At 43.4% G+C, this 18,468-nt stretch overlaps 1 long non-coding RNA gene across 3 annotated transcripts; it reads right to left on the reverse strand.

The window, feature by feature from the left end:
- Nucleotides 1-8,516: 8,516 nt before the first annotated feature.
- LOC123128599 (uncharacterized) lies at nt 8,517-18,253 on the reverse strand. Of its 3 annotated transcripts, none has more exons than XR_006463318.1 (6): nt 17,156-18,253; nt 12,804-17,056; nt 11,778-12,026; nt 11,463-11,512; nt 10,588-10,945; nt 8,517-9,887 (listed from the first exon to the last, which is right to left on the reverse strand). It is a non-coding gene; the product is annotated as an uncharacterized lncRNA (long non-coding RNA). The 3 variants fall into 3 exon arrangements; XR_006463317.1 differs by having other exon boundaries at nt 12,804-13,047; nt 13,334-18,253; XR_006463316.1 differs by having other exon boundaries at nt 12,804-18,253.
- Between the last annotated feature and the right edge of the window lie 215 nt (nt 18,254-18,468).

Below are 18,468 nucleotides of genomic sequence, written 5' to 3' on the forward strand. Positions count from 1 at the left end.
GCATAGGCACAATATCGCAATCAATAGTGTCATGGTATGAACCTAAAGAAAAAGGAACTCTCACCATGCGTGTTACCTTTACCTTTCCACCATAATTAAACCATTGAATGTAGTATGGTTGTGGATGTTGTCGCTAAGGTAGGGAGAGCTTCTCCACCATGTCAATGCTTGCTAAATTGTTACAACTCCCTCCATCAATGATTATGCGAACGGAACGCTCCTTGATGACTCCTTTGATGTGGAAGAGGTTGTGACGTTGATCCTTCTTTGCTTTGACAATCTGAGCACTAAGTACACGATGTGATATAAGACTCATGTACTTATCGGCGTCGTCAGCGGTCACATGTTCTTCCTCTTGCTCCGGTCTTGTGTCATCGTCTTCATGTGTAGCAAGCAAGGCATATGTGTCTTCATCAAAATCACTAGCAGAGTCGTACTCGCCGTCTTCACGAATGATCAATACACGCTTATTAGGACACTCCTTCATGACATGGCCAAATCCCTTGCAAGTGTGGCATTGGATATCCTTTGTTCTTTTGGAGGAAGCGGACGATGACGCTGAACTTTTTGTTGGAATTTGTGTAGTACTTTTCAGTGGTGCCGAAGTGTGTGATGCTGAAGTTGATGAAGAAGGCCCCGGTCGAGAGGTTGCAGGTGCTGTTGTAGAGGTGCGAGTGGACGGGGCAGCAGGAGTGCGTGACGCCCATGTGGAAGTACGACCTGCAGAAAAATTAGGACGCAGTCTGGAACGACCCTGCACTTCATGTTCAGCATGTATAGCAAGATGGAATAAACGGGTCATTGAATGATAATCTTTATAAGCAAGTATGTCATAAATTTCTCTATTCAATCCACCCAAGAACCTAGCCATAGCGGCTTCCTCAATCTCAACTAAACCACAACGTAACATGCCCATTTGCAATTCTTCATAATAGTCTTCCACAGATTTAGATCCTTGGTTCAAGCATTGTAGTTTATTTAGCAAGTCACATTCATAATATCCAGGAACAAAATAGTGACGCATTACTAATTTCAAAGCTTCCCAAGTGGCAGGAATATTATTAGGATGTTTACGACAATGTGCTCTCCACCAAACAGAAGCAAAATCACTAAACTCACTAGTTGTAGCCCTAACTCTTTTATCATCAGGAAAATCATGGCAAGCAAATTTTTGATCAACTAGTAATTCCCAGTCAAGATAAACATCTGGATCATATTAACCATCAAAAGGAGGCATGACAAATTTAATTCTACCCAAAGAATCGTCATGGCCACGTACCTGAGGACGCTGGTGTCGTCCCATACCTTGTTGATTATTGCGTAGTCGACGATGATCACGATCATTGTTATCATTAACTGCATCAGGATCCTCAGAATCACCATCATAGTTGTCATCTTGGATGTCGTCGGCTATCGAGTTGGCGTTGCGAGGACGGGGCTGGTCGACGGCATCGGTGTATGAAAGAGGGTGCCCTGGGTCTCCTGGGAGGACCCGACGAGCTCGTTGCAGACCTGTGTTGGTGGCTGGAAGATGCGGAGCAGAAGTGGAGGCGGCACCTAGACGGGCATCCTGGGCATCAAGACGTTTCATAATAGATGCAAGTGTTTGGGTGAACGTCTCATTGCTATCCTCGATCGACTTGAGACGCTTATCAAGTGCGCCCTCGAACGATGTGAACCGCTCGGTGTATGCATGCACATCCTCCTCAAGGCGTGCCACCGTGGCTTTCATGTTGTCTTCGTCACCTGCCATGGTTAGGACGGAACAAGAACAAAATCACAAGTATATTGCTCCTACAGTAACTATAGTGAGGCGGTGGAAAATGTCTCTCAACTCTCGAGCTACCAAGCTCTTACCAGTTCTTACCGTGCTGCAGTGGTTGTCGGCCGTTGGCGATGTCAAAAGTGATCAAAAGATTGATATAGCGATTACCAAGGGACCGAACAAGATACGATATAGGAAGTGGAGCTTGGTGAAGGTTTCCTCAACTCACAATATGTCGCACAATTAAGCAAAAAGTAATGCAAGCTGAATAATTGCTCAAACTCCTAACTAGTGTTGGCGGTCGACTAGTAAGAGAGAAAACAATCTAAGCCTAGATATTGAGTCACGTGAGTGGGAACCGATGAAACATTTGAGACAACTCTAATTAGCTAGATATAACTGAGGTGTAAACGTAGCGTATGGCGACCAAGAGCGACAAAAGAAAATGTCCAACAAGTATCACGTGTATAGCAGAGGAACAATTCTGAACGTCAAAAGAGATTGCACCAAAAGTGCTAGCCGGCCTGAAAGTTGCAACCTTTTTTTTTTCTTTTTTTTCATCTTTTTTGTCTTTTCTTTTTTTTTCTTTTGCTTCACTTTTTTTTCTTCTTCAAGCCGGTTACTAGCAGAAATTACGTACACCAAGATGAGGCTAAGAGAAATTAAATGCCAGTGTTGTAACTTGTGCTAATTGAGCTGCATGCAAAAGCTAACAACGACGCAAGGTGACAAATATTGGTACACTGGATGTATGGTGTATTGCGCGTGGAGGCAGACACAAGAAAGGAGTTGTCTGATGACCTGCGTGTGTGTGTATAGCGCGTGGATGGACAGACGCCCGCTAGCTGATGTCTGGGCGATTGCGCGAGATTAGACCGTTGTGTGTGTACGCGCAGAAAATAGTGGACAACAAATGATTTTTTGTAAACAGACGCGACTTCGGATTGCACGCAAGGATAGGCAAAACTATAAACAATCCGATGCAAACTTGCTTTGATTTTTTTTTAACGAAAGTTGTGGCGGAAAATATGGTGGACAAAAACAAGGTTAGATCTAGTAGACAAATTTTCTCTCAAACTAATCTAAACCAACACGAATTCTAGGATGTATGCAACCAAAAATTCAACTACGCAAATACTAGATGCAAAAATTGCTAAAGGCTAAAAAGGTAGGTGTAATGGATGAACTAATCTAATATTTTTTTGGTCTTTTTGTGGGTTTATAGGACAGAAAAATAAACTAAACTACGAAAACTGTAAATCTCTCACCGATGAACCTGAAAACTGATACCACTTGATGTGACGGCGGCCCGATCTTTCGATGAGAGTGGGGATAATTATCGATTTGGTGGATTTTGACCTTGACGATCCGGCTATACCGTACCCGACGGTACGCCTCGACAATCGCTAAACCAATCTCCGATGGTTATTGACCTTGCTGTAGGCATGATCAACCTGAACAACGAGGTTCAAGTTCCTGCAAGCAACCAAAGAACCGGCAAGAACAAAGGTGAATTGCAACTGAAATTGCGGATAATAAACTGAGCACACGAACTAGATGAAAAGTTGGGGTTCCACTGTGGATCTGACAAGGCGGTAGTCCTACACGTCTCGTAGATGCGAAATTGTAGCGATGGCTAAACAATGCAATAAACCCCCAGTCTAAACCCTAAACTATAATAGCTATTTATTAACTGCTGCTTCCGGTCGAAGGCGGTATCTGTTGTCCACAAATCGGACTGCTCGAGGCCGTACGTGGCTGGTCTTTGTAGACTTTGCGGCAAGCACCTGGCGGCCTGGCCGAAAGCTCTAGGGCCCACCCACATGGTAATGTTGGGCCATTAATCCAAGTCTCTTGTCCTGGTGCACTTCATGCATGCGTACGTGACATGCTTGGTGGATAGGACGTGTGACATGCATGCAAGAGCGTTGCTCCATTTGATCTGAACCCATATTGTCTTCATCTTTAATCTTTCCTTTATTCTCAAGTACAAGCAAATCCAAACATGAGTGTAATATTATATTCTTATTAGTTAAATCATATGTACGAAGAAGCGATAGTACCTGGCCATTAATTTGTCTCGCCCGCACTCTAGTAATAGGACCAAGTGGAATAACTGATGTAGGAGTTGCGGCGGGTGTAACAATAGAAGAGATGTCCTCATCACTATACTAGAGCCCATAATAGCTTGTGGCTGCACACGGAAGTTTCTAGTATGAATAGTCTCATGATCCCTTTGAGCCTGGGTGGCGGTCCGAAGAAAGCAGGCAAGTTTTGGAATACCCAGGTGCCTCAATCCACCCAGATGTGTGTTTAAGTTGCCACCTTAGAAAAACCATTAATTAACAATCTCACATCTGTCATGGATTTCACTCACTCAATCCACGTCTACTAGCATAGCATGGCATAATAAGCAAACATAGAAATAACTCCCAAAGGTTTGATAATAAATAGGTAGTAGGTACTACCTCATCTACTTCCCATCCCACAATTTAAATTAGATCCTAATCATGCAATGTGTGAGGATTGATCTAATGCAATAAAACTGGGTAGTAGAAAATGTATGATCAAAGTGTTACTTGCCTTGCTGATGATCCGGAAAACCTAACAATTCGAAGTAACAAGCGGCGCACTCCGGGTAGTCTATCGCAGACAAACAAACAAGCATACAATAAGTACTCATCTAATGCACAGGTAAAACTCAAATAAGAGATCTTACCAGAAGGTTCAACTTAAGAACTCCGGTTGGCAAAAAGAATCAAATCGAACGAAGCAACGAAAGTCCAACGGCAAAAGAAAACAACTTCGTTCTAGTAATCTGGATCTAGGGCAAATTTTATAGTAGCAAAATCTTGTTTAAGTTGGTTAAATACATAGAGGGTTTCGAGACAAATCTCTAGGCGCTTCAATCGCCTGATTCCGATAAACGAGTGAAAAGTTAAACTACATCGAAAATCGGATCAGGAATCGCGATCGGAAAAACGACGAACACCGACTTTTTTTTCTCTTTTTTTCTCTTTTTTTGGCACGGAAAACGAGGCACGACAAACCTCGGCGGCGGGATCCGGCTGCGGCGGCGGCGGCGGCTAGGGCAGCTAGGGTTTGGGGGCTGGCTAGGGTTTCTCCACCCGGGGCCGGGGCTCAGCTTATAAAGGCCTCCCGGGTCGGTGTCCAGGTCGGACACGGCCCGTTAAGTCGGCTTGCATTTTTTTATTCCGCTCGGAAGAAAAATAAAAAGAAATACTAAACGGACTCCAAAAATTCTGAAATAAATTTTCACGGGCTTCTAAAATCAAGCCGCACAAGGTGAACATTTATTTAGGACCTAAATGCAATTTTGAAAAACGCACTTTTTTCCTAAATTCAAATAAAATACCGAAAAACTCTGAAATAAAATCTTATTTGATTTTATTATTAAATCCTCAATATTTATTTATTTTGGGAAGTCATTTTATTCCCTCTCTCATATTTTTGTAATAGAAATAATTGATGATAAAATAAATAAAATCAAATGATTATATTCTCAAAATTTGAGAAAACTCAAATATGAAAATAACGAAATCCCCAACTCTCTCTGTGGGTCATTGAGTTGCGTAGAATTTCTAGGATCAACCAAAATACAAAAAAAAATATGATATGCATGATGATCTAATGTATAACATTCCAAATTGGAAATTTGGGATGTTACAGGAAAGAAGATGGCAAAATAATACAAAGTTCCCATCTTATAACCATAAGTAAACTTGGTTGCAAATGAAAGATAGCTACTACATGAGTTGATCCATGCTTTCATCCTCACATGTAACTGTCTCTTCTAATTAACCGAAGTCCATTGGTAGCATGGGCATCGCCGCCACAAAGTTCTCGCTTGGTTAACACACAATCCAGATAGGGTTTGGTTTGTTAATTATTTGCATAGTTTCACAAGGTCCGCCGTACAGCAAGGAGCACTACGCTCTACCATAGGTGACAAATCAATTGGCTATATAATAAGACATAGATCATGATTCAGTGAGTACTAAGGCAGGAATCAATGAGTACTGCATCGGGAATCAATTAAGTGAACACATTAACGAATCAGCTATACCAACCCATACAACAAGAATCACTACAACAGGAATCAATTGACAACATCATTGCATCAAATGGCTCTATGCCCATATTGTAAAGCAAAAAACACTATTGTTGCAGCTAGTTTGACAAAGGAACCAAGATGGCAACAATACAGATTGAAGAGGTGCTTGCTTGAGCATATGCCAACAGACCAATTGCGTTAAATACTTGCTCACATCAATTTAAATTGCTACTTTAACCATCAGTAAACTCTGGCTGTAAAAACTATAAATCAGACATAGCTCCATCATAATTTGCACAAAGAAAAAAGATACCTGTGGCGAAGTAGGTCTAGGTGACGACTGATGGTCTTCTGGCAAAGTCGGCGGAGGCGATGGCGGATGGTCTTCCAACTAAGATTTGTGTGTACCTATATGTCTTCAGTAGAGAATCTAGAATTTTGTGTTTGGGACATGCTTTCAGTAATTCCCTCCCAGCTCCATCTTGGTTGTGGCATGGTGATGAGATCTGCTAGCCCATGTTGCCGAGAGAGCCATCCAGCAGTAATCAAGCGTAATTTCTTACATATATAATTTCCATGCAACCAACTTCTTAAATCATGCATTTCACGAATTCCATTTAATTAGCCCACCATTTCCATTCCTTTGTTATCCAGTCCTCAGCCTCTGCCCACAGATTCCCGATGAGGCTTGTTAATACTCTGTGTAACTCGAGTAGATATATAAACTCATGGGTTTATATGTAAGGGGGCAAGGCCAGACTATATATTAAACAAACGAACCCTTTTCTTAAAGCCCAATCGTAAGCAAACTCAATTGACTGTAGACTTATCCCCCACATCGACACCTCTTTTTCGCTAATCGAGGAAGCCCACTCATGGCCCAACACAACGTTGATGAGGGCTACATATATAGTATGTTTAAAAAAACTGAGTGGTCAATGACAGAGCAAAGTTCCCTGGAATAACATGAGAGAAAATGATGATTTCCATCCGCAAGTTTACAGGAAAGAATTGACTGCCTTGGACAACAAATCCCTAGCGGCGTTGGCCAGCTCCACGATTGTGAAGAGCAGCAGCAAACCGAGAAACTTATATATGTCATTGGCATAACAAAGTTAAATCCAAAGTAACTCAAGCATCAACGTCACTGTTAATCTTAGTATAAGAACCATACAAAGCATCAAGCTTAGTTCTGTAAACCGTAATACCATGATGTAGAATCTTACTAACCAATTCTGATTTTTGAAATAGGTATACAACTACTGGATTCAATGTTTTCCATCGACTCTGCATATATTCATACCATTTATTGTTTGCCCGTCATCAAATAAGCTAAATCTGACCAAATGTGTTGATCTGCTAGAAAAAACGGACCCAGTTCTACAATGCTACACAACTACAAGAAGGTTAAGCTTAGAATTGCGATCGTACAATGCAAATAAGCAATACTTGACTGAACTATGAAAAACAACATCCTAGTTCTAAAATTTGTACATTGCTTTTCCTTTCTAACAACAAAAATTAATTGCCTATTTATTGAACCATGACAAAGTTTACAGTACTAAACAACATTACCAATCATGGTGAATTTGAAAAACGAACATTGCGTTCCAAAATTGGCAGTACTACTGAGTTATCCTCCTCTCTCGAAATTGGAAGAATGTGAATAAATCTATCCTCACACACTTCACACATATCGGTCAGCCACGCGCACCTCACACACTAAAGGAGTTGATGTTCAGCGCACCTCACACACTAAAGGAGTTGATGCTCAATTTTGTTGCATATCCTTGCAAATTTACCCACAAATGTAGGAGAAAATAGTTCCAATCCACACAATGTACACAAAACAAAAATTAAACCAGATATATATGTACTAAATAGAGAGGAGACACTACAACAATAGCAATCAATTCAATTCACAAACAGAAACGGGGTATGTAGCCGCTAGACCATTCACCAATTGTAGTAACTGCTTCATCTTAAAGGTGACACAACTTCAACAGAATAGCAAGCAACCAACCAGAAGCAAAAATCTGAAGCAACAGAAAAGCTAAAAGTTAAACAACACTCACCGACAGCAATTGGAGCTCTGCGAGGCCCTCACCAGCTTCATCGGAGACCACCAGCTCGAACGGCCCTGCCATGTTCAGGTCCGTGACGCCGGAGTCGAATGCCAGGGCGTCATCGCCGGCGACGAAGTCGACCCCGTCGGGCCCGACCACCTCCTCCACCGTGGGGGCATTAGAGCGGCTCCAATCGACGGCCCCATCAGAGGCCCACGCTAGCGCACCCGCGGCGCCCCTTGCGTGGGCGCGAAACACATAGCACTGCACGGCACCGACGAGCACGCCCTTGGCGTCTAGTGGCCAGACTTGGACCTCGGCATCGGGGTGCAGCCATACTTGTCGGCGACGGCGTCGACGACGTCGTTGAAGAAGGTGGGATACGGGGCGGGCGTAGGCGTGGGAGGAGGCGTTAGAGGTGGCCGCGAGCGGGGACTGCGAGGCGGCACTTGCGGGGGAGGGGGAGGGGAAGAGCAGCGTGAGGAGCGGGAGGAGGACCATCTTGAACGGCCCTACCATGTTAAGGTCCCTGACGCCGGAGTCGAACCCCAAGGCGCCGTTGCCGGCGAAGAAGTCGACCCCGTCGGGCCCGATCATCTGGTGGGTTGGGGATGACGGCCTGGAGAAGCGGAGATTGGGGCAGGTGGAGACCGAGCGTGGCGAAGCAGCCTCCGGGTCCTGTGAACGAGCGAATCGTTTTTTACTTTACTAACTTAAAATCTGGAGCTCGGGTTAATTGTCAAAAACTTTAGGGGGCGTTGTACAAAACCAGCGCGACGGTGAACCCGGAGACCCAATCCGTGCTTTATTATTACTAGTAAAAGTGCCCGTGCGTTGCAACGGGCGAACAACAAAAACTCACGAAAATTATAGTGGCCACCATAAAAAAATTCAAGTTAATCAGATTGCGCCAACTAATGTAAATCCTACTTAAGAATAACTCATGCAAGAAAGAGGAACCTGAGCTTAGAAAAAAAGAGGAACTTGTACACCATCCTGCCTTAATGGACGGTCCTTCTGGCGGTGATAGTGGCCACCGCTGTGCTTCCTTGTCCTCGTGGGCAGACGTGGAGAAGGAGCAGATCCTGAGATCAAGGAGGCCGTGGACGGGAGCAGCCGCTCAAGAAACAGAACCATCCAAAACATTTAATGTTAGTATAAAGGATGCTACAATTTTCAGAATGTTGGCAGAGGCTATTGCTACATATACTAATATCAACACTTCAGTATAGCAATATAACTTATGTGGCCTTAGCAAAAGGGCAACCAGAGTGAAGCTGGAGTTAACATTTTTTTGGAATTTGTACAACTTAGAAATGGTTAGGTGTATTAGGAAGTAGATTTCCTAAATTATAACTTCATCTTAAGTAGAAATTCATTGAGTACTACTCTCAAACTATCTTCTCTATATAAGTGAAGTTTCACAACCTCTACTTTTTGGTTTATTTTTTCCTTTGTTGATGAAGGCACCCAGATGTTCATACATTCTTGTATGAACCAGCTTTCTATTGTCTTATGTAGTACAGCAAAAGGGCATGGAGTAAAAAAAACATGGTCCACAATCATCTACTGGAAAAATAAATCAAAAGGACAATGTTTGTGTACCCACTACCCACATGGGGATCAATGTTTTGTTTTAATGTTCGATGCACAGTCGTGATGACAATTGACCCTGAGAAATGATGTTGTAGTGTGTTCTGGATCAGGTTATCGGTTGCACTGTCCACCGAAGCAGTGGCTTTGTCCAGGACCAGTATCTTGGTGGGCCTAAGAATTGCCCTACCAACACAGAAGCTGACAGCCCATGCTCTAGTTCTGTCCATTCTCTACCACTTTGAGGGTAACTTTGAATTTCAGAAATTTCCGAAGAAGCAAGACTACCAAAATATGAACTGTATGGTACAATATAGAGCAGACCTGGTGAGTCAAGTTTTAGCTCCTTTCTCCGAACTTTATCTTGTAGCTGACAGTAATCCAAGGCCTAAAATGTCGAATAATATTTTTCAGATAAGTTAAGATCATAGTTCGAGAAATGCACACAACCATATTGTGGAGACATATCAAACTAAAAAATAATTGCGAGCACTTTAAAAGTGGGCCCTCTGTTTCTGTTATTTTTTAATTCACCATGACCACTGAGTGCACACGCAGATGTAATCAACATAACAACATATGTATTTATCAACCTCTGAGATGGAAATCAGGAGCCATAATTGTGAACTCAGATGTTAATTGTGAACCATCTCTTAAGCTTGCCTGCTGAAGTAAGCCACTGTTTTCATGTTCCAAGAGGTCAAATTTTCATGCTGGTTCTAGTGATATTTTTCAGCCTGAAATTATTTGTTAACATATAGATATAAAATCATACTGATTGTAAGGGAGCTAAATATCTCAACCCCTTTTTACCGGAAATGATATGGATATCATACTTGTGTATTCAGTGATGGCGTAGTGTTCCTGTTTTACTCTTTGAACTATATGTGCAAGGACAAAGCGAGAGCCATGGGGAAAAACAAAAAAGGATCAATGTAGTGAGTTTGAGTGGTACATGCAACAGTCTGGAACATCAAATTCATTACGCTGATACAACCACAAAGTACAGAACTTGCATATACTAACTTATTAAGCTCTGCAGTGTCATCACAAATGTGTTGAAGCAATCTGTATAAAAAGTTCCTTACCTATGGAGGAGCATGTCTGGTTGTGGTGGTAGTCGGACTTGGGGCCAAAGGAGATGAGGTCACGGCCCTTGTCGACGACGACATCTACCTCGCCAACTCCCAGCTAGCCACTGTCAAGGCCCACTGCAACATCGAGCTCCCAACAACGCTAACTTTTCCATATGAAAGAAGCAAATATTATTTAACAACAATAAATTCTGTTCTCAAATTCAACATCCTTCAGAGCACCGGGGTCTCTAGCTCTCTGCCAATCCGAAGTTCCAAACGGTCCAATGCGAAAACCTCAGAAAGTCACCACAAGCTTATTTCCTGATCTTTCGATTCAAAAGAACTCCGAAGAATTTCAGGTATCATCGACCTGAGAATGGAAGACAAGGCTTGGAAATGTCACTGCTAATCAATGGCAGAATTAGTTTGAGAAATATATATATAAAGAACAGAGGTTCTGGAAATATTTTATAAACTGCCATCGTCTAGGATTCTGATCTAAAAAAATAGAACACATAAGGTTTCTAGTATTTTTTCTCTATTATTAAGGACTTGTAGCCTCCTGACTCCTGTCATGAAGTGGCTTGCTTGGAGCTGATGCAGGAACTTAACACATTTGATGTGCTTAACATTCAAAGGACTGATGTGCTTGGTGGCGATTTGAACTACATGTCTTTTTATGTTATCCATCATCGCAACCACATATGAAAATTACTAAATTAGTATAAAATCACCCCTTTGATGTGAAAAGCATCTAAACAGATGATTGGCAATAGTATTGCACATAGCTAAATTATTTGGCAATAGTACTGCACATAGCAATAACAAGCACATAGCAATAACAAGCATCATCTGCATACTAATTGGTCCTGCTAGGTCAAAATTACCTGGATGCAACAACCTTCAAAGAATCATCCGTTGATATTGCCGATCGCCCCTGAATTTGAGAGAAAACTTATGCTTAGATAACACCCAGAAAGGTAGTTAAAAACAACTATGTAACAAGCAAGCACATCATTTAACTGTACATAAGCATGTAAACATATTTTCAAGAAAAACATTGGTGGTGCTGAGCACAATTAATCCAGCCGCTAATACTGTATCCAATATGCCTCAATTTCTAGGATCTCCAGATAGATGAACGAACGAAGTAATACAACTTTTCCGTTTCCAAACAGATGGATGGGAAAAGTATGGCTCACCAGGATGACGAGAATAGCACAGACGCCGCTGCCCCGCCAAGTCTAGGTGAGCAGGTCGCACGCCAAGTTCCTGAAGGATGACCCCGCGGCCGCTACGCTGTGCAGGACGCTTCCTTGACGCGTCGCAGCAGTGGATCTCCACTGACGTCGGGTGAGCAGATGCAGTCCATGAAGTTGCGGAATACCCCAGGGAGGGCGTCCTTGCCATAGACCTCGACCGCGCAGACTTCAAAAAAAGGAAGCATGGACCTGCACAAATCTTTACGACATCAATGACATCGTCCTTAAGTCAACTCACAACAACCATAATGAAACCTTTATGATCATACTCAGTTTCAAATTGAACATAATAATATCCATGAACAAAGCTTTTTTCTAACACACAGATTATAGTAGTGCCTCACAAAAGATTTGTACAAATACAAGGGTCGCCTATCTTTGATTAATTTGTTTTGCCAGTTGATATACTTTCTCTGGTCCATGGAGTTGAACATTACTTTGATTGATATACTTTCGCTGATCCATCACATACATATAATTTGTTTCAACTTCTAGTGATCTTGCAAGCTAAAAAATCTGCAACTATAAAGAACCAGCTCCAGTTTACTTGCAAAAACAGATTAATGAACAGCATAGCATGAGTGTTCGAGTATTTTTCTGCTTGTACATTAACAAGGCATCATCTGCATACTAATTGGTCCTTCTAGGTCCAAATTACCTAGATGCAACAGCCTTCAAAGTATCATCCATTGATATTGCCGATCGCCCCTGAATTTGAGGGAAATCACACCCAGAAAGGTAGCTAAAAAAAACTATGTAACAAGCAAGCACATCATTTAACTGTACAGAAGCATGTAAAACACATTTTCAAGAAAAACATTGGTGGTATTGAGCACAGTTAATCCAGCCGCTAATACTTCATCCAACATGCCCCAATTTCTAGGACCTCCAGATAGGTGAACGAACAAAGTAATAAAGCTTTTCCGTTTCCAAACGGACGGATCGGAAAAGGAAAGTATGGCTCACCAGGAAGACAAGGATAGCACAGACGACGTTGCCCTGCCTAGGTCCAGGTGCCGAGTTCCTGAAGGACAATCCTGCGGCCGTTGCGCTGTGTTGCAGGACGCTTCCTTGAGGTGTTGCAGCAGCGGATCTCCACTGGCGTTGGGTGAGCAGACGCAGTCCACGAAGTTGCGGAACACCCCAGGGAGGGTATCCTTGCTAGAGACCTCGACCACATTGGAAAAAGGAAGTATGGACCTGCACAAATCTTTACGGGGCAACAATGGCATAGTCCTTCAGTCACAAGTCACAATAACCATAATGAAACCATTCTGATCATACTCAGTTTTAAATTGGGCATAATAATATACATGAACAAAGCTTATTTCTAACACACAGATTATGGTTGTGCCTCGCAGAAGTTTGTTTCTAAAAAAAATCCCTCAAAAGCTATTTTGACAATGCCAGGCCTACTTTTGACAACAATTGGTAGGGGGCTAAAAAATTGATGCCAAACATAATATACCGAGATGTTTCAGCGAGAAGGAACTCACCGTCCTGTGACGAACAGTGCAGAAGCAATCTCACCGAAGTTCTGGAAGAACTCAAAAATTCGATGCGATGGAGGATTTTCGCGAGGAGCTGCTCTTGGGTTCCCTTTGTTGGTGCAGTGCTCTAATGGCTGGAATTGATGAGAGACGGCCCCAAGTCGAGGATTGGACGATGGCGGGGCTCCGACTCTGGCGATTGGAACGTCGTGGTAGACACCAGAGGCGAACCAAAGGATAGCGATGGGGAACCCTAGGCGTCGTGCTTGAACGATTCACCAGGGTAGACGGCCTGGAACCTGCGGCGGCAATCCTCTATGTTGTAGTCGAATTTGTCCCCATCCACCTCCACCGCCGCTGCCGCCGCCGCTACCTCCACCTCCACCTCCACCTCCTTCCCCTTCTCTGTATGCCGCCGGCTCATCCGGCCTACGGCTTGCCGCCAGAGCCATGGATTTGAGCACCCATAGAAACGATGGCATGGGGGGCGCGTGAAGGGGAAGGGTGCGGCTGCGAGAGGCCCCGGGCCCCGGCGAGAATCTTGGGCGGCGCGGCCATTGGGGAGCGGTGGCGCAGCAGGGGAGGTCGAATCGGGGGCTCCCGTTGCGAGCAAGCGGCAGAGGACGGGAGCAGAGAATCTGGCCGGAGGGGAGGGATGCGCGGACCGTGGGGAGCTCCGGGGCGCGCTGCGCGGCGCCGGAGGTCGCCGGAAGCGGCCGGCGTGGGTGGTGGCGGCGGCGGCGATGACTTAGTGGGACTTCGCGAGAGGCAGAGGAGGCGAGCCCGTGTCGTGTTCTTTTTTTCTTTACAAATCAGCTCGGACCGCGGGTTGAATAGTCCAAACGACAGGGTGTTTTATGAAAAAATGAAGCGTTTTTTTTTAAATTTACTTAACAAGGGACGGCGGGTTCAATTCATAAAATCAGAGGGGCCTTTATGTAAAACGCCGCGACGGTGAACCCGGGGACCCAATCCGTGCTTTATTATTAGGGAAAGACTAGCAAAAGAGCCCGTGCGTTGCAACGGGAGAAATATTTATCACGCCCTTAAATTTGTTGCAATGGAAGAAAACTCCATCACATTTCCCTATCAGATACTCCCTCTGTTTCTAAATATAAGTCTTTTTAGTCATTTCAAATGTACTACAACATACGGATGTATGTAGACAGATTTTAGAGTTTAGATTCACTCATTTTGCTCCGTATGTAGTCACTTGTTGAAATCTCTAGAAATATTTATATTTGGGAACAGAGGGAGTAGTAAGTATGGCTGAAAATACAACTGATGGCTTCATTTCCCACATCAATTATTCCCAACATGAAAAAAAATTGTGCTTTCAACAGGACCATTTTTGCAAAACGACTGAGAAATGTATGTTTGTTCAGTTCAGGTCTTTCCTAGTTGTATTGCCACGTCAACTGTTTGAGGTGCTATCTAGTCATGATGGTGTATTAATTGTCTGAGATTAATTCAAGACATCTTAATCTGATTAGGTTAACTGTTGTCGCTGGCTCATTAAGAAATAATCATAAACATGGATAAATATTTTCCCTAAACCTGGGATATTTTCCTCATGGACTTGGAACAATTCTTGGAAGCTAGAACAACTTTATCCCAAACCTTAAATAGTTTTTTTCGTAAACCTGAACATTGTTCTGCTTAATAAAAGATATATTAACTTGATAAAAGATGATGTTCATAAAAAAATGCCGTCTAAATATACTTACGTGCGATATTGTTTTGAACATTTTGTTTTTCTTTTCCGTTATTTGGGATTCTATTTGTGTACCAACCCGAGACATGCTTATTGTTCTTTATGTATTAACAACTGAAAATCGTCGAGGTATTTGTGTGAATGGATATAATAGCAGAATTTAATTTAGACATTTCCATTTATAAACTCTGACTTTAAGAGTAGGAATTGCAAGAAAAATAGTTTCATAGAAGACTCCAATTTACAGTTTTTATGGTAATAACGTTTATGCATGATGCTAAGCCACAAATTATTATTAAGAGTAATGACTAATGTTCACCTTTTTGGATTTAAGACTGGATGAATATAGCAAGGAAACATGTGAAATAGATCAAATAACAATTGCATGCATAATTATGAAGTTATGGTTATAACACTGGCGGGAATACATATCTCATTACCTTCCAGCTTCCACGTTTCTCTGAGAGAGAGAAAATCAAGGTTCAATGGACCAACACATGATGGTCACATGCTCTGAACATCAGGACTACCCTCTCACAATTAGTAGCTTCCCAATACACTCTCACGGTGCAACTCTACAACTCTGTCATTGAGAAAAAAACAATAATCCAACCCATGCGTTGTGCAGCCAACTGTAACTCCTTCAGACTACCACAAATTATTTTACTTACTGATTTTTTATTTGGTTTTTGGCACCAAAAGAGAAGAAAAGCAAATACTATTAGAATTTCAGTAAGAGCTCAGTAGAGTACTACATATATTTCTCAGGCAACAAACAGAAAGGTTTAGGTATCTTCTTTCCAAATAATGTGAAGGATTGCTATATTGTAACAAAAAAAACAGAAAGTATGAACTGGAAATACAACAACTACCATGTTGTAATCAAGTTGTTTATGCCACGAATATTTTTGCATTCTTCTATGCTCATGTAAATACTCTCTACACACATTGGTATTCTGCTATCTCTTTGGAAATGTTTTCTGTACTTTGTATTGTCTACCGTTGCTTCTGGATCATGATTCGCCCCTGCACGAACTAATCTTCAGTGGCCAGCTCTTTGCTACAAGTCAGTCTATCCCCGCGACTATGAGCAGCTTCAGAGGCCGATGTCATCAGTTGTGTAATAGAACAACGACATGGCAGGGGCGAGAGGACAGTTCCATATTTTGGCTGTGGCATGTACAGTTCCACCATACCTTTAATCTGTGTAAACTCCTAACTCAGCACATAAATAAGAAAGTGAGCAATCAGAAACTAAATAGGCTAGAATAAGTGAGTTTGCAGTCACCCTTATTTTGGCAAGGCAAAGATTTGTGAAATACTCTCAAGTTTCTTGTGACCATATGGAATAGAAGAATCTGAATCCAAGAAAGGCACAACAATATAGCTCTTTCACCATGCTGGCACTAATAAGAAGCTACGGTTAATATCTCCAAGAAACAGAAACAATTCCCAATATATAGTAAGCAATTCTCATATCCAATGATGCATGAAGCTACCTGCCTGATCCTCATACCGAAGTTTGATGTTGGCCTGAATATATATGCAACGATGAGCACTGCACTTTATTTGCCAGTCCCCGCTGCAATCAAATTGTCAACATTCATACACGAGTGCATGTACAATTTCAGATTTGGGAAGGAAATCATAGAATTTGTTGGCATGAATCCTGCTAACCCTGTTGCCTTGAAGCTCCTGCACCAAGAAACAAATATCAATTCACGGTTTACCGATCCAGACCAAAACCATAAAATGAGCCATTCTAATCGTGCTATGCAATCCTAATCTTCCTCTGCAAGTAGCAAGCTGCTTCCTCTGCCTGCAACTGCCTGCTTCCTCCGCCAATAGAGTGTGCAGGTCACACCACTCACACACGGCCGGTGACGGGAGCACAACACGAACGGCATGGATGACTGAAGATCCATCTGTGGCAGAGCAAGCTGGAAATGAAATCGATCCCGGAGGAGGAAGAGTTGGCTTTTGACCATGGCCATCAAATGCAGCACGGACAACACCTAGTACCATCCATCCACGATGATTGTTTGATGTAGTTTAGCTAAGCACTAACAGGTCATTATATAACAGAAAACTTTGGCGCATGTCACTTAGCTTACCTCGTCCTCTTGGCTAGCCCAAACGAACTGAGCCTCAAGTCAGTACCTGCACATTTTACAGTATTCATGGAAAGGAAAAATAAATAGAATTGCAAACCAGCAAAATGAAAACACAAACACAACATCAAATTTCAGCAATTACTCGCCTTCTTTCACCAATCCTATAAGAACTGGCAAGTAGTCCTCCAGCGGCCACATGAGATTAGTCGTGCTAGATTTTTCATAGAGCCATGAAAGAGTAAATCCAACCAAGTGTCAGTTTAGTACAGAGAATCCTAACATGCAAGAAAGGAGTGATTGACAATGGACGAAGCAATTGCAATCCCAATAGCCGCAAATCTCGCACAGGCGGACACATTAGACAATCCCATGTCCTAGCAGGAGCAAACACACGCAATCTGGCGGAATACCCATTCTAATCACCATGAACAGCAACAGATGTAAGATCATGGCCGCGACGAGAGCCGAGAAACGGCATCATCGACGGCGAGCACCATGTAGGCCCGTTCTAATCACACCCCAGTGCACCAAGCACATGGACGTAGCGAACCAAAAATTCCACTCACGCAGAACACCAAAATTGGCAACGGCAGAGCTAGCCAGCCCCCACCCAGCGTTCACCGTATCCTCCGCCAGCCACTCCCCAACATCCAAGCTCATGGCCTTCCGCCACGTGGGAGTAATCCCCGTTCTGGTGTGGCGGCACGGAGGGGATCAGGCGGCCGCCCGTGGTGGGGACGGAAATTCTGCCGGAAGCTTTAGCAGGGCTACGCTTGATGTGCCTCCCACCCCGTGTTGCACCGCGCGGCCCCGTCCACATACCCACCATCGCCCCCATCTCCATTAATTCCGGCCGAGTGGCAGCCCAAAAACACATGTGCGCCTCCATCCTCTCCAATGCTTCTGGTGGAGGTCGGGGCGTACGGCGAGCGGGGGATGGACTGGTGGATCCGTCGCGTCTCCACCAGGGCGAGCTCGTCCCCCACCGCGGCCGGCGCGGCACCGGATCGAGCGTCACCCCGCGTCGGGCACCTCTGGCGGCTGAGATCGGGAGGAGAGGGAGAGCACGGATAGAAGAGATGTTTCCTTTCTTTTTTTTACAGCCCGTGCACTTTAAATAGGACCGAGGGTGCGAAACGTTTTCTGACTTAACAAAGAACTGCGGGTTGAATACTAAAAACACAGGGACTTTTCCGAAAAGTGTCGCGACGGTGAACCCGGAGACCCAATCCGTGCTTTATTATTAGGGAGAGATATATACTAGTACAAATGCCTGTGCGTTACACCGGGCAATAAATGTGACAGAACTTGCT

This window comes from Triticum aestivum, chromosome 6A (genome assembly GCF_018294505.1).
Source record: "Triticum aestivum cultivar Chinese Spring chromosome 6A, IWGSC CS RefSeq v2.1, whole genome shotgun sequence".
Lineage (NCBI taxonomy): Eukaryota > Viridiplantae > Streptophyta > Magnoliopsida > Poales > Poaceae > Triticum > Triticum aestivum.